Source organism: Lissotriton vulgaris, chromosome 5 (assembly GCF_964263255.1).
Source record: "Lissotriton vulgaris chromosome 5, aLisVul1.2, whole genome shotgun sequence".
Taxonomy (NCBI): domain Eukaryota; kingdom Metazoa; phylum Chordata; class Amphibia; order Caudata; family Salamandridae; genus Lissotriton; species Lissotriton vulgaris.
In genome coordinates, this window is record NC_141693.1 from 684,725,983 (window position 1) to 684,742,781 (window position 16,799).

Sequence of the window (16,799 nt, forward strand, 5' to 3'; positions counted from 1 at the left end):
ATGTAGGAAAGAAAAAGTAATTATGAAAGACAAAAGATGGGCAAATAGAAGGATGAGAGAAAGAATGGGAAGAGAAAGGAAGGATGAAGGGAATTAAATGTAAAATGGCTTGAGGAAGGTAATGTAAAAGGTAGGGTGGGAGAGTCAAAAGATTGGTAGATGGAAGGGTGAGAGGATAGATGAAAGAGGAGAAGGATTGATAGGTGAATGAGTGGAATGACGAGTAATGGAAAGACTGGGGAAAAGGGAACGGATCGATGGGTGAAATTATCGATAGATGGATATGTGGACATATTGGTGGGTAAATGCTTAAAAGGGTGCATGCAGATATGGATGGATGGGTGATTAACTCGTTTGATGCTCATGACGAGCTCAGCTCGTCATGAGGCACGATTGAGCTGCACTCATGACGAGCTAAGCTCGTCACGGCTGTTGGAACGTTCGCATGTGGGGATAATTATCCCGCTGTGCTGAACGTTCGAAAACGGGTGTGGCTGTGACCAGCTCCGCTGTGCCTCATGATGAGCCGAGCTCGTCATAAGCACAGCGGCGCCGTGCGCGCCCCCCCTCACCCCCCCCGCACTGCGGGGGGAAAACACCCCGCTGCAAAGGGGTTAAAGGGTGAAGGTAACTCTTCTAAGGAGGGTAGAGTCTGCTTGCCTCATGCTTGGGGTGAGTAAATGTAAAGTTTGAGAGGGGGCTATTATACATATCCTGGCTACTTCTTTGTTCCCAACCACACAGATTTACCAATACTGGTGTCATCTGTCACTCTATGGGGTAGTAGAAATACTCCAGATTCCAAGATGCTGGGGCATAACAGGCTGTATTTTTTTTCTGCAACAATTCCTGCATGTGTTTTCCCGGAATTTCACCTGGAGATGGCGATTTCAAAGTGTCATGGATAAATATTCAATTTTTGAAACACATTACTGGCCAGCTATTATCATTTTCACGGAAGATTAACAAAGAATCCTAAAAGCACTTAAGGATATGTATGACTGTCAAAGATTTCCAAAAGAACCTAAGTGCAAAGCATTTTACACATGCAGAAAGTACATCTAATGGAAATATCTGCATGGAGAAATGTGAGGCAAATTTGCATTTGCACACAAACTGCTTTCCGCCTTCTCCATGTTTACTGTTTATTCATGTAGAGAAATGGTTTCTGCCACAGAGGTGTTTCCTTCAGCATTACCACCCCTGAAACACACCTTTCCCTGCTTTTCGCACAAGTAACTGTGCTACGTTTCCTGAGTGGGAAAGTACCTAGAGGAGATGTATGAATACCTAAAAACATGACATTGTGGATGTTCACCTACTTATGCAGAAAGACATACTCAGAAACACTCAGATCTGCCCGACACAAAATTTGTGAGGGAATTTGAAAATGTAAAAAATGGTCTGGTACTCTGTCATCAGGTAAAAATATCATGCATCCTATAAGGGATTTGGAACTCTTGGGTCCAGATGTACGACCATTTCATTTTGTGAGCCTTAGTGCGATTTTTTTGTGCCTCACAATTAGGGGCTCACAAATTAAATGGACTAATGTGTCTCAAACATATTTAGTGATTTCCAATGGGATCGTAATTGACCTGCCATGTAAATATTCTTGAGGCAGGTGGCATTTTGTGACCCATTCGTAATGAACTGTAATCACAGGGATTCTGGTTTTAGGGGCTCAGCAGACCACCATGCCAGTGATTGTTTTTAAATAAAGCATTTTTTTTCATTGAAATGCAGCTCATTTTCCTTAACCCTTTCCATACTCTTGACGGAACTGCTCCGTCATGAGCCTCGGGTGGGCTGTGCTGGTGACAGAGCGGTTCCGTCATGGCCCGCTCGCCGCGCCGCAGCGGCACTGATTTCGCGCCTGCGCGGTGCGTTCTATTGAGTGGGTGGGTTCTGTCATGAGTACGGGAGCGCCGCGCGGCCCCCCTCCCCCTAGCGCTGCGGCGGAATAGCCGCCGCAGCTAAGGAGTTAAAGGAAAAGGGAATGCATTTAAAAAATAAAAATTAAAAGCTACCTTTTAATTTTTTAAGAGCAGGCAGTGGTCCAAGGGACCACTGCCTGCTCTCAAAAAAACATTGGCACCCACATTCACAAAGAGGATGGGGCCTTTGGGGGACCCCTTTCCGTTTGGAAATGTGTTATCACCTTCTTTCGGAGTCAGTAACATGTGGATGTTTTGCGGCCGCATTCCAGTTGCAAAACATTCATACATGCGCTTGTGACTCAAAATTAGGAATAGCGCCCTTGGCTCGCCCCTTCCTAATACCGACTTGGAAACCCTATTTTGCGAGTTGGTAATAGGGGAGAGACTCATAAAAAAGGGTTTGTACATGCTGGAAGAAATGTTTGGGGTCTCAAACAGTCTGGTATGCTGTTTGCAACTACTAAAAATAGTCATACATCTGGCCCTAGGAGTCATGTATTAGAGCTCTGTTTAATCTAACTAACATTCATGTTACTATTTATTGGAGTTTTGTGTAGTGTTCATCCTCCTAGTTACCTCACCACGCTCAGTGTCAGAATCAACAGTTGGACTGACTGGCAGTGGGAAAAGTATCAATTTCATTGGTGTATCACAGCATGTGAGCAGGACCATCTGTCAGCATCTTGTCCACTGTGCTGTCTGCGATATGGCACTGCAGGCCACTGACGGTCATGATGTCAACGTCATTAGGCTTGGCGACCAGGCCAAAGTCCTTTTTTAGAAAATAGGACAGTCTTCCCATCATGACCTGCTAGCAGCTAAATGTTTTTTGTTGTTGTTTTTGTTTTCCCAAAAAGCATTTTCATTCCTTCCTGAACAGCTGTCTCTGCTGGGAAGTCATGAACATAGACAGACTATTGAAGACATTTAGGGGCAGATTTACAAGCCCCTTGCGACACTTTTACGCCGCCGTTGCGTCACTTTTGTGACGCAGCTGCGGCGTAAACAATGCGCCACGTTGCGACTTATTTACAATGTGACGCATCTAGGCAGATGCGTCATGTTGTAAAGCCCTGCGCCACATGAAACCTGCAGCAGGTTTCATGTGGGCATTCTGTCGCAGGGTGGGAGTTCCCTCGCAGGAAAGCACCGTAAAACTGACGCAGTGAAATCTACAAGATTTCACTGAGTCAGTTTTATGACGCTGCTGCGTCAAATCCTTACGCCTGCTAGAAGCAGGCGTAAGTAGTGACGCACCACGTTGAATATGGGTGGCCCCTTTGCATTGCAGGAGTTGCGTCGCGCTTGTGACACGACTCCAGCAATGCTCCACCCATACACCACAAGATGCGTCACGCATCTTCCCTTCCTTGCACCATAGTGCGCCGCATTGTGTGGCAGGGTATGCTCAGACGTGAGTCCCTTGCTCACTTTGCCACTGGATTCAAGCAAGCCGGGCTGAAGACGGCTGGAATGCCAGTAACCGGTCCTCGGAAGCTTGTTTCCGGTCCAGGGAAGACATGGCTTGGCAGTTCGGGCTGGACTGTTCCCATGAGGCACAGGGTCAGACTGATTTGCATATAGCCATGTCTGAACTGGGGTGGCAGAGTGGGCTAAAGAACGGTGATAGATTAAACGCAGATCTTTTGACTGGGTGTGAGTGTTTGATTGATTCAGATGCTCCGTCCATCACCACCCCCTTTTGTACCGCATTGTAAATGCGGCGCATCTGTGGTGGCGGAAGGAGGGGATTGCATGACGCATCTGTTCTGGCGCATCCCTGCTGATTTGCAGAGATGCGCCAGAACATGTAAATATGCCCCTTGGTGTGTTGTTCAAAGATTGAATCCTCCTCTCATACCGAGCTCCGGACGAGTCCCATCCCAATCTATGCGTCTCTCTTGGTTGTTAGCCTAATCCATAAACGAACCTCAAATGTCAATCTGAACATAAAATCCTTCCCAAACCCAAGTCCTATCTACCCATTTCAATCTCTGGCCCAATAGGACCAGATGGATAGCCACCCGTTCATCACTCTAGTCTCAGAAACACTTCCATTTTTACCTTCGGACTAATTCATAATTAACTCTGAAAAACCACTGTCCAATTTGATACAGCCCTTCAAAAATAGCCCCTAAACCGTAAAATCCCTTTCTCTGTTAAATAAATAATAATGTATGCAATCAAACATGCTTAGGGAGTTAAATAAATAATATTGGGAATACCAGGCAATATATTTTGAAACTTGGGCTGCAGCAGTGTTCAACCAGCATTGGTCTTCAGCTCACATATATTCTCTCGATTTCTCACAAGTATATCAAAAGCTTGCCTATGAGTTTGCTAAGTCTCATAATTGTATCGCTAATCATTTACCTGCGAGTCCACTTCTCTTTCTAGTAGACATATGCCCCTGGTGATAGGTGATATTTTTTTATTTGGAACTAATTATGTGGTTTGCTTTCAGTCCATGTTAGAGGTTTATGAGGTTAAGTCAGTGGTGATTGCTAGGTGTGGTAGCAGTTATTGTGGCAAAAATGTAATCTTTCATTTTTTGGTAAGACAACACATTCTTTGATAATCTTGTAGCCATTATACCTAATGGTGGATGCGCTTGATTGTATGAGACTAAGAGAAGCTGAAAATCGTACCTTCATTTTTGTGGCTCTCGGTTTTGAGAAATGAGAGGTCCATTTTAATCAGTGCTACAGTTGGAGAACTGCGGAGGCTCCTAGGTTTTCTCACATGTTCCATGGCTAAATTATGTAAAGCAGGAACTTTCTGAAAATGACTTGGCTCACTGGTCTAACAATCCCTTGTACTTAAGGCAGGGGGCAAATAATAGCGTAAAAAGGCACTGGGTATATGTTGTGAGCTAGAGGGTGCACGTTGCATGGCAGACATTTACTGTAGAATGTTTTTTATAGTCATTTACATTAAACTTCTCATAGAAAAGATGTACATTTGCCTAAAAATGTCCATTCCAAAAGACTGCTAACTTTTCTAAAGTTCAACCGCTTACCATCAAATCGGATTTGTCTGTCAATGCTAACACCTCTCTACATAACTTTTGACAACAATTAAATTAAGACTGAAATCAATTTGTATTCCTCTACCCAAACTATCGAATTTTACTTCAAAATGAGTGTTAAGTATTTTGAAGAGTTTAAGTTTTAGCGTGTACATGAGAAGCACAGCTTTCCTGTGTACTAATGTTCGTTTCTTCTTATTTGCATAGTTTTAAACTAGTGCGTCAGATGTCCACTTTTTACTCTGGTAACAGAAATGTGTCATTATTCACAAAAGTGACTATTACCAATGATTGTTATTGTAATTTTGTTATATATATATATATAGCTCTTCTTTCTGTGATTAGTATTTTTCTAAGGACTCACATTTTTGTCAAATTAAAGACCTGAGATAAAGTTTGATAAAGAATTACCTACTTCGAGAAAGTCAGGAAGCTCATCTAATATAACGGGTACTATAGGTAATATAAAATGTTAGCCCTCCGGCCAAGGCGACGAACGTGCTCTGCTGAGCTCTCGTCTGCCCAAATGGAAGAGCAGTTTTGGCAGCGACGGCTCGTGGAGGGAGTTACGGTGGGGCAGGAGGGTGGGGAGGGGGAGGGGCAGGGTGGAGGTTGCTAAAAACCGGCATATGGATAATTGCAGGTAAGTAAACAATTTAATTAATAAAACGAATTTCGTAGTGCGCCTTGCATCGCAAAATGCAATGCAGTGCGAGCTACGAAATTCATTTTATTAATTAAATTGTTTACTTACCTGCAATTATCCATATGCCGGTTTTTAGCAACCTCCACCCTGCCCCTCCCCCTCCCCACCCTCCTGCCCCACCGTAACTCCCTCCACGAGCCGTCGCTGAGTTTTGGTAGTGCTGGCATGCCCAGAAATGGTTCCCCAAGTAGTCCTGGGTGTCTGCTGCCCCCCCCCCCCCCCTCCCCCAGCAAGATGATGGAGCAGAGTGTTGTCACTGGGGCTCGTAGGAGCGGCGTCCCTTAGTCAAGTCACAGAGGGTGCTCTGCTAACAAGATAGCGGCCTGCGACGAAAGCATTGAGCCTGTGTGGTCTCAGCTGCAGCTAGCAGTCAGAGGGTGCAACAGATGAGCCGGAGGCAGCCCCATATGCTGATAAAGGATGCTGTGGGACTTGTGGTCATGGTGTGACTGCCCTCTGGGGCCCATGAGGCGGGGGCAGAATCTGATGCCAGAACCCGGGCAGGGCCGCAGTGGTGATCGTGGTGTTGTGGGCCCAGGGATCACACAGGACTCCCCTTGGGTAGCTGCCTGGACTGTCCTGGTGGATCCTGCGTGGACTGTGGAGGGCACCCTGGGTGCAGTGGCATGACTGGAGTGCTCAGGAGAGGCCGCATGGGCCGGGCAGGGGACCCATGGGAGTGCGGTGAATGCACTAGGCCTCCTCCCCACAATGGATCACCAAGGGGTGGACATGTCAGGTGAGACATTTGATCTGCCTAGTTGCCCTGAGTCTTTGGTGGTATGCACTCAGCTACCCTCCAATTTGAGGCCTTGGACCGGCTAGGGGAGGCCTCAATGGGCGCAGTGTCTGAGCTGTTAAGCCTCATCAGTGGAGGAAGGTAGGCTGCATTCTTCAGGGCCCGCATGAGCCCGCTTAGTGTTTCCACTACAGGAGATGTGAGTGTGCGGATGTTTCTCCCAGACCATTGGGAGTACGGGCCTGAGCCAAGACTGACTTTGTGCTCCTTTGGTCCCTGGGCCTTGGCTTGAGGACCCTGGCATATACTCCAGAGAGGCATTCCTTGAAAGGCCCAACATTTCTTGGGGGTTAGATGGAGTTGTCGGGGACCCATGTACAAGACTTGACTTTTGGTGTCAATGCCCATCCTCACCCCTGCCCCATGGAGTCTGGCTGCTCATGCTGCCCCAGTCAGTGCTTTCTGGGCAAGCCCTTAATCATTGGGATTTCGTGGGCTGGGGGCCGAGGTATAGAGTGGTAAACCCTGGAGTAGGAACAGACCTTCACCGTTTATTTATTTATTTATTTAGTATTTTGTAGAGCGCACAGCTACCTCCGACGGAGGTGTCCCGGCGCTGAAGACATTATCTCAGAAGGTTCAGGGGAGTATGAAAGGAGGAAATAGAATTAGATCTGGGAAAATAACCAGGTCTTTAGTTTTTTCCGGAATATGGGTTCTGACGTCAGAAATCTTAACTCTGTGGGCAGCTGATTCCATAGTTTGGAAGTGGCTACTGCAAGGGCCCTTCCTCCCGTGCGTGCAAGACGAAAATGGGGGCAGATCATGAGGCGGAGATGGTTGGATCTGAGGTTTCGTGGTGCTTGTGAGAACCTCATTGTGCGACGTAGATAGGTGGGGCCTCGGTCATTGCGAGCTCTACAGGCCAGGGTTAAGGCTTTAAATTGAATGCACAGTCTTATTGGGAGCCAGTGAAGTTTGATCAAGTGGGGTGAGATGGAATGACGGTAAGGGATATTGCAAATTAGCCTAGCCGCAGCATTCTGGACTTTTTGTAGTTGGTTAATGAGGTAAGTAGGGGCACCTACGTACAAGCTGTTGGCGTAGTCTAGATGAGCGGTGATGAGGGCATGGACTACTGTTTTTCGAGAGTCAAGCGGAAGGTAGGGTAAGATTTTTTTTATCATTCGTAGCTTCCCGAAATAGGCTGAGGTGACTTTGTTGATTTGAGTCTTACAGGAGAGGGTGGTGTCAAATTGAAAGCCTAGGTTTCGGGCGGCTTGGACTGGTTCCGGGGGGGGGGGGGGGGGAGTTGAGTTCAGTCGGCCACCAGAGATTGGAAGGTAAGGGTGATTTCTGATTAAAGAATAAGACTTCAGTCTTATCTGTATTGAGCTTTAGGTTGTTGGCAGACATCCAGGAGGTGATATTAAGCATACATAGGCGAAAGTTGTTGAATGATTTTTCGGTGTGGTCTTTGAAGGAGAGCACCAGTTGGGTGTCGTCTGCGTAAAAGGTTACTTTGAAGCCACAAGATTCAACTACTTTTGCCAGTGGTTTGAGATATACATTGAAAAGGAGCGGGCTAAGGGCAGAGCCTTGCAGAACGCCCCAGATCAGTGGTTTTTTGGAGGAGAGAAAGGATCCCAGCATCACTTGTTGTACTCTGTTTGTAAGAAAAAATTTTACCCATGAGAGGGGGGACCCGCAGACACCTACCTCTTGCAGGCAAGACAGCAGTTTGTCATGAGAGATGGTGTCAAATGCCGCGGTTAGGTCGAGGAGGACCAACATGGCCTCCTCTCCCCTATCCGTGCATTCTCTGATCGACTCGGATACCTCGAGTAGCGCTGACTCAGTACTATAGTCTGATCTAAAACCTGATTGGGTATCGTGGAATAAGGAGTTAGATTCCAGATAGTGGGACAGTTGTTTTTGAACAGCTTTTTCAAGAACTTTTGCGGGCTTGGGTAGAAGTGAGATCGTTCGGTAGTTGTTTAGACAGGTAGGATCAATGCCAGTTTTTTTGGGATTGGAATTAGCATTGCGTGTTTCCAGGCGGAGGGAACAACTCCAGTGAGTAGAGAGGAATTCCAGATATCGAGTAGGGGGTTAATGATTATGGGGGCAATTTCGTTCATGATTAGGGCCGGGGCTGGGTCCAGAGGCGAGCCAGATTTACATTCCAAAAATACATTCAGAGCCAGTTCCTTGGTAAGTGGTTGGAATGCAGTGAATGCTTGGTTACAGTTGGAGGCTAGGACTTTGGTGTTGTCGGTACCGTTCTGCAGAATAGTTGGCGCAATGTTGGCAATTTTTTCTTCAAAGAAGTTTGATAGGTTTTCACTCAGTGCTTGGGACATAGGTACTGGAGTGGACAGTGCACTGGGATGAGTGAAATCTTTCACAATATTAAAAAGGGCCTTAGTCGAGTTTTTTGCTTTGGCAATAGTATCTGAAAAATAGGTGCTCATGGAGTAGCGTTTGAGTTTGCGAAACTCTTTAAGGCTTTGTCGGTAAAGGGCCTTGGCTCCTGGATCATAGTTCTGTCTCCAAAGTTGTTCCAACTTTTTGCATATGCTTCTGTGTGCCCGTAGTTCTTGGGTGAACCATGGGATGGGGCCGAAGGTTTTTGTCTGCGGGAAGTAAGGATTTGTAATGGGGCAACTTTCTCAATAGCGGTTGTTAGGTCACTATTTAGTATACGCACCGCTTCGTTGAGATCGTCCGGAAGAAGGTTTAAACTGTTATGGTAATTTTGCTCTAGGGCAGTAAGTGAGAGCTTGTGCCATTTTCTGCCTTGTGTTCTGATGGCAGACTCCTGTTTGACAATTTGGGTCAAAGGTAGCTTGAAAGGTATTAAGAAATAGTCAGACCATGTCAGAGATAAGGGGGGAAGGATTTTAAGTTTCTCGCAGTTCGAGAAAATAAGGTCGTGGGTGTGTCCTGCAGTATGGGTGGGGCCTTTTACTTTTTGCATCAAATTTATATTTTGCATAGATTCTAGGAGTTGGGATGCGCGGTTACAGCTACTTACATCAACATGGTAGTTGAAATCTCCCAGTACCATGAAGTCGGAGTGTTTAAGGGAGAGATCTGCAGCGACTGCCAGTAGCTCTAGGATAGCAGGTTGGGGGGTGTTGGGGGGGGGGGTTATAGACCAAGATCCCTGAGGATATGGCTGTTGTGGAGTCTGTGATTGAGAAGTATAGAGCTTCAATAGGCTTAATGTTTAGAATTTTCCTTGAGGTGATTTTCAGGTGATTCTTTAGGATCACAGCGATTCCTCTGTTCAGGGTTCTTTGATCACCCACCACAGCTGTCAATATGGGCTGCGACAAGGTCTCTCATGCTCAAACAAAAATGGACAAATGCACTGCCCTTGTGGGGGGAGTGAAAGGCACACTCGGAGGAGACCCCAATAAATCAGGCACTGCTAGCTGTGATAGTATATATGTTATCCTGCACGCAATTCAGTATTCTTAGGAGGCGCTGGAGACCAAGATAGGAGAGGTGGGTGGTCGATGTGACTTTGCTGTGCCAGGATCTTAATTCAACCGTTAACAGAATAAGGAAAGCTGACAACAGAATCTCTGAAATTGAAGACATGGTACTGGGTCTCTACACTGAGGTGGCCAGCTTCACATAATCCACCAAGAATCTTCATGATCATGCAGAGGATGCAGAAAACAGGGCTTGGTGGAATAATCTTCATTTTATTGGGTTCCTGCTGGGGCCGTAGGTCTTTCCTCCGGGGGTCTCTTGGAACAATAGATTTGGTCCTGGCTCGATATGACCCACTTATCCACCTGTTTAATCATTGAAAGGGCCCCTGGGGCTCAGAAGCCTCCCCAGGGGCCCTGCCTTGCTCTCTGATAGTTAAGCTATTGAACTACAGGGACAAAGATACGATCCTGCAGGGGGTGAGTGCAAAGGGTCACCTTATGCATCAGTCTAGTCGTATCATGATCTTTTCAGATTATACTCACCATATTCAGTCACAGCGGAAATCCTATGACCTATTGAAGCGAAGCTTCGCAACATGAGCTTATCCTATATGCTTCTTCATCATGTGTGGTTGCGAGTGCCGCATGACTCAAAATTGCATTTCTTTGACATTCTGGAGGAGGCATGAACCTGGCTTATGGGGCTGCACCCACTTACAGTGAAGCAGGCATCTGGGTGGCAATTGAAAGCTCAAAGCAGGGTGGGTCTGGGGGGGTTCTGTCAGGGGAAAGCACAGTCAGAGATCTGGGTGAAGGAATCATGGTGGTTGGGCACAGAGATCTCCACTGAGTTGGAAGGGGAGCAGAGGAGGCCCTGGCCCCAGGAGATGATCCTGGGGGCTGCTGATGAAGACCAGCTCTGGGAGGCAGGCCCAAAGCTTACGATGTGGCAAAACAGCCAGACTTTCTGACTTTGGAGTGGGGGATCCAGGTTTGAGTCTTTGCATCGGTTCAACATCATGTGGTTCTGGACAAATCACTTAATCTCCCTATGCCTATGGACAACGCATGGATACCCTCATGCGTGATTAGCCGCACTCTACACATCTGAGTATTATTACTTTAGGCCAGTGTGCAGCGGCCAATAGCCATGTAGTATATTTGACATTTGCACACCAGGACCGAAGTATCCTAATGTTGTACCTCGATATGCTGCTCCTCTGACAGAGGTTGGATGGGCTCATTATTATTGCCGACTTGTAACACCAACCCGAGTTTATTCTAGTTTCAGTTAGGGGAATAGGGCAAAAGATGCTGCATCAGGGAGGGAAGTATGGGGTTGGGCAGTGTTGGAGGGAAGGGAATATTTAGCTTGTTACGATATTTTGGTAACAAATTTAACATACCCCTGTACAGTGCTGTACGGACCCCAGGGTGGGACGGTCACGTCTGTCTTCCTAGTGGTAAGGGTCTGACAGCATCCACTCTTTCCCACGTCATTATCCACCATAATTTCTGCCAAGTATACCTTCACATTAATGACATGAAAATGTCAGTAGGTCTTTAGACCAGATTAAATGGAGGCAATGGTGCCGTTTGTGCACCAGCACTCCCCAGCAATTCTACACTAAGTGCCCGTGCCTGGCCTGCAAAGGTTACGACTGGGTGTTCCATGCTGGGTCCTCTGGTGGTTCCAGGGGGGTGGCCATACTCCTCCACAAGACCCTGCTACTTATGGTTTCTAGGGTCACCTGTGATAACTATGGACTTTATGTAATCTAGAGGGGAATCTGAAGGGTATCCCTTTTAACATGATCTGTATTTATACACACTGGCGAACATTAGGGGACCCATATCAGTCCTACCACATGGGATAAGATCATTGGAGGGGGCTTCAACAATATTTTGGCTGACCAGGATTGACTGGGGTCCACTAATGTACCCCCCACCCCTACATCCTGGATATATTTGCAGAGGCAATCGCTTGGGGACACTTCCAGACAGAAATTGATCTGGCTACACTGGTGGTCTTGCCTAAAGCGGGTCACCCCCTGGACAGTGTACCTCATGCCGCTCCAGCTCCCTCATAAATATGGAGGCTAAGATCTACGCAAAAATGTGGCTGATAGACTCTTCAGAGTGATGTCCTACCTGGTACATCATTACCTGTGTGGTTTCATTTCACATGAAGGCATGAGACATTACATTATGAGAGTCTCCCTGGCTCTGGCCCACATTTCCTCTATAGTAGGATCAGTGACACTTATGCTTATCGACTTCGAGAAAGCATTTGACACCTTGCACTGGTCGTTCGTGGAGGAAACTCTTACCAAGGTGGGGTTCTGACCGCAGTTTCGGGCCTACGTTAAAGTATTGTATGCTGCCCCACGGGCCCCGCTAAGAATAAACAGAGTGGTTTCCCCAAGACTTTTCCATGAGATCTCAGATTTGAACTGTATTATGTGGTTGGTTAATAAAAAGATTTAAATAAAAAACTAAAAGACTTCCGGAGGGGCACATGGCAGGGTTTGCCTCTGACTCCCATCCTTTTCGTGCTAGCTATTGAGCCCTCAGTAGCCTGGGCCTGTTGTGATGTGAAAGTGTGGTTCTTCAACTGGGGTGTTGTGACGGAGGATAGGATTGCCTTGTAAGCAGACTACATCCTTATGTTCCTCTTGCAGCCCCCTGAGATGCTGCCGTGGTTAATTCACAATCTAACTACCTTCGCCTCTGTCTTTGGATTGAGGGGTTCATTGAGATAAGTGCCTCCTGATCCCCTGAGGGGGACCAACAAGATGAGACCTGGCATCCAGGGATTCCTATACACCACCTTAACTTCCTGTACCTGGGAGTGCACATATTGTGGGAGCCGGACCTCACTTGGAACTTTCGCTCTTGCTGCATAGGGCCCAGGAGAAAATGGCCCAGTGGAGCAAATTTCCCCTTAACCTCAGGGGCAAGATCACCCTACTTAAGATGATACTTCCAAATATCCAACTTCAAATTCCGCAGACCTGGTTTAATAACCTGGTGTCGCTTGTGAGACCGTTCCCATGGCCTAATAAGCCCCCCTGGCTGCCTTTGACAAATGTGTCCTGAACACCTATGATGGAGAACATACCATGGCGGACATCCATCCATATTACTGACAGCACAGGGCCTGATGGTAAACAATTGGTTACTCGGGTCTGGGAGGATCCGGTGTATCGGTTGGGGGGGGAATAGTACTAATTGGTCTAAATAACAGAATGCACATGATATATGGTCATCAATCCCTGATTGTCTACCCGAGCCAACCACGATAGTTTTCAAGGTTTGGTGGGCGGCACTGTGCTAGATGGCCTTGTACTGCAGACTTACAATGGAGACCCCCATGTGGGCAGTCCAATGGCTGGTATGAGTAGAGAGTCTAGAAGGGTTCCGTGGGAGGAACCAGGTTGGCATCTTGCATCAGAGTGATGTGTGGGCCATACACCTTCCAAGAGATGCAGACTGAGTTCTGTATGCATTAATCTCAGTTATTTTGTTATCTGCAGATCGGGACTACCATCTGTTCGTATCAGGATGCCATAAGGAATGTCCCAGAATATAGCCCGCTCGAGGCTCGGGTGCTGATGGGTCCTTTTGGGAAAGGAGGGACCTCACAAATATGCAGAACCTGGTCGGACATTCACCCATTTAGCTGGACATCCTGAGAGGCCGGTGGGAGGAGTGGATGGGTCCACTGGATGAAACAGACTGGCGGGATGCCTGCACGGCTCTTCACACCTTGGCAATTTCAACACAACTCTCACTCGTCCAGTTTAAGAACCTACACCAGACATATCTCACACCCATTCTCCTCTGGAGGTGCCCGGGTGTGCCCATCACGTTAGTGTCTATGCTGTCTGGAGCCCTAAGGGACTTCTATCATATGATATAGGCCTGCCCTGATACAACAATGCTGGTTTTGTATACTCTCCATGCTAACTAAGAAGGTGGTACAGCAAATCAAGGCAAATTCTAGGCTTGCATTACTGGCTATGCTGGATAACGTAGGAGGACCCTGGGGGCAGGATGTTGGTGGGGTTGGGGGATGCTGCTGGCCAAAAGGGACATAGTCAAACACTGGAGGTCCTCTAGTGCACCCCACCCTGGTGACCTGAAGGAGGGTATGGACTGGTTCGCAAAGCTGGAGGAAATGACTAATACTGTTGTGGGTGACCCGGCAAATATAACTGAGTCTGGGGAAAGTGGTGGGCCTACTACAGTCTGGAAGGACATGTGTGAGTGGAGTAACAGTGCTCACTCTAGGTATGGCACACAGGGGACTATTTATTAGGTGGCCATGTGGGCAACGGTTTGCAACCAATGTGTCTGCTACGTGAGAGCAACACTTGTTATAATGAAAATTATGAAAAAAAATTGTTAGCCCTCACAAATAGTGCGATTCGCAAAAATCGGCCGTTTGCGATCTCAAATTGGCCTTTGGAGATGCTTCAAAGTGTTTCCTATGTGCAAGTTAAGAATTCACAATTATTTGGGAATTCCTAAATTTCGAATGCGTTTAAGGAATCGCAATTTGCGATTTCTTAAATGCAATGCCAGAAGGACTTTCATATAGCGATTTCGCTATTTGGGACTGCAAATTACAGACAAATCAAATTTGTCTATAATTTGCAAAAACTTTGAAAAATGCACCAAAATGCATTTTTTAAAGTTTTAGGTTACACACACACATGCCCTTAGGGCATGTGCGTGCCCTACATGGGTGCACATCACAATTTCAGGGGTGCAACAGGGTGTCATTTTGACATCCTTGCACCCTTCAAATTGCATGAACAATTTGCAAGTACCTACTGGTACGTGCAAATTACGCATGCAATCTCCCATTCATTCCTATGGGCCTGTAGGCCCATAGGACATAATGGGAAGGCATTCCTTAATTGCGACTCGCAATTTGCATCTCGCAATTAAGGAATGTTTAGGAATCGCTATTTTTATAGCAATTCCTACATGCATAGGCTTTTGCGATACCTTCATTGCAATTCCTTAATAATCGCAATTAAGGAATCGCAAAAGCCTACCTTGATGCATGTGCCAGGTAGTCTGAAAGTAAAATCTTTGACTAGTACTCCATCACAGTCAGCCTGAAATTCTACCAAAGTCCCAGTCTAGAACATGCATAGACTATCATTGCCACTATTTCTACTTAAAACTTTAAAACTCCGTATTTCTCTTTTACCTAATTGGGGTTTTGTCATTTTGGTATTGTTGGAAAGTGGGTTATTAGTAGGGGCACATATACATCTGCCACTAACACTCTATAGGGCTCAGAATAGGTCTTAGAAAATTATTTCCACGCTCAACGCTTGGTAGCTTGGCTGCGAGCAGGCAGGCTTAACTTCATAATTGTATGTAAAGCCTTTACAAACACCAATTCAGTAAATAATTAAGACACATTGCATTATAAAAATCTAGTACCAATTTATAAAAATAGCAAATATTTGTATCTTTAAAATGACACCAAAACACAAAAATCTAATGTAGGGAACCAGAATATGAATTGACAAAGATTTAGTATAATATAGCACTTAGAAATCTATAGCACCATATTGGGATATCTGGTCGCAATAGTCAGGCTCAAAGTCAAAGTTTCAGCCCGACCGCGATAGAGCACTGAACAGCTATCACTCGCGGTAGGTGCTGGTCACAGTTTTTACCTTCGGACTTATAAACTTTTCTGGAGCTTTTTCTCGTAGGGTCCCTCGATGCTCTTCACCAGCCCGGATTCGGTGAGGGTTTGCCGGCCTCGAATTTCACCTACTCACGGTCAAACTCTGAAAGTGAGACCTATGGAGCTTTTCAATAAGACGTACCTGGACGGCAGGCTGGCTCGTGGTTGAAGGCAGGCGCCTTGGCTGGCCAGGTTGAGTTGGTCCCCTTATGGAGCTTTTTTCCAAAGTTGCTCCAAAGATCTCCAAACTCCCACAATCCACTTGAACAGAACCTTTACAAATCCACTGGTAGTTCTCCAGGTTGAAGATCATTGGTGGTGATGTTCCAGGTGAGCTCTGTTAACCGGTAGCTTGCAGGGAGTCCACTCTTTAGTTCTTTTACAGCAAGATAGTCCACAGGGCTGTAGTTCCAGATGATGCAGTCTTCAGTGGGCAGGTCTTAGAAATTGTACATCAAACTTCTCAGCATGGCACCACGTCTTGCTTTCTTCAGTTTCAAGCAACAGAACTGAGAGACTCTGCCCCTCTCAGATACTTATTCCAAGTTCTCTGGGTCAAGCAGAAGTTCACTCCTGACCAATGGGAGCAGGGTAACTCCTCAAGGGTATGACCACATCCTGTAGAGTGTGGCATTATTTTGGCCAAAGTACACCAAATCCTACAAATTCATATTAGCTTATTTTCCAGCAGGGAGTTAAGAGCTGGCCATACACACCCCTAGGATGGCTAATTTCCATAGACTCTCCTCCTTGCATCTGCTCATTCCATCCTTTATCCTAGCTCTGGCTTGGGGTCAAAAGTGTAGATTGTAAATGACACTGAGGCCTTCCCCGTTCCTTTGAAGACCATGGTTTACGGCTCCTCCCCCTGTTCTGGCATTTCTGTGTAGCAGCACACTGCCCTCCCAGCAGAGCTGGTTAACCCCAGGGGCTCTTTATCACCTCTTCAAAGCAGTCTGGCTAATCCACTTAACTCTGACCATTCAGGACAGCCCACTGGGTTGCTGAATCGGGACCTACAAACAAGAAAGTTTTATAACTTCTTGTCTGTACATTTTAGGAGAAATTCAATACTATCATATTGTTGGATGTATCACTACCATTCTGTAAAGTCTTTGAATGGAAGTTCTTTCATTCTTCTATCAGGAGTTATTAGTTAATAACCTCTTGTCATGTTAACTTATGTGGCATGGGATTTGCAATGGACAAAATGACTTGGGCCAT

The 16,799-nt window shown here is 46.3% G+C and overlaps 1 protein-coding gene across 1 annotated transcript in view; it reads left to right on the forward strand.

Annotated features, from left to right (window-relative positions):
• The window catches only part of CDH23 (cadherin related 23), a 2,828,172-nt gene that overhangs the window by 1,285,271 nt on the left and 1,526,102 nt on the right, over positions 1-16,799 (forward strand). The gene's annotated exons all lie outside the window — the stretch shown is intronic.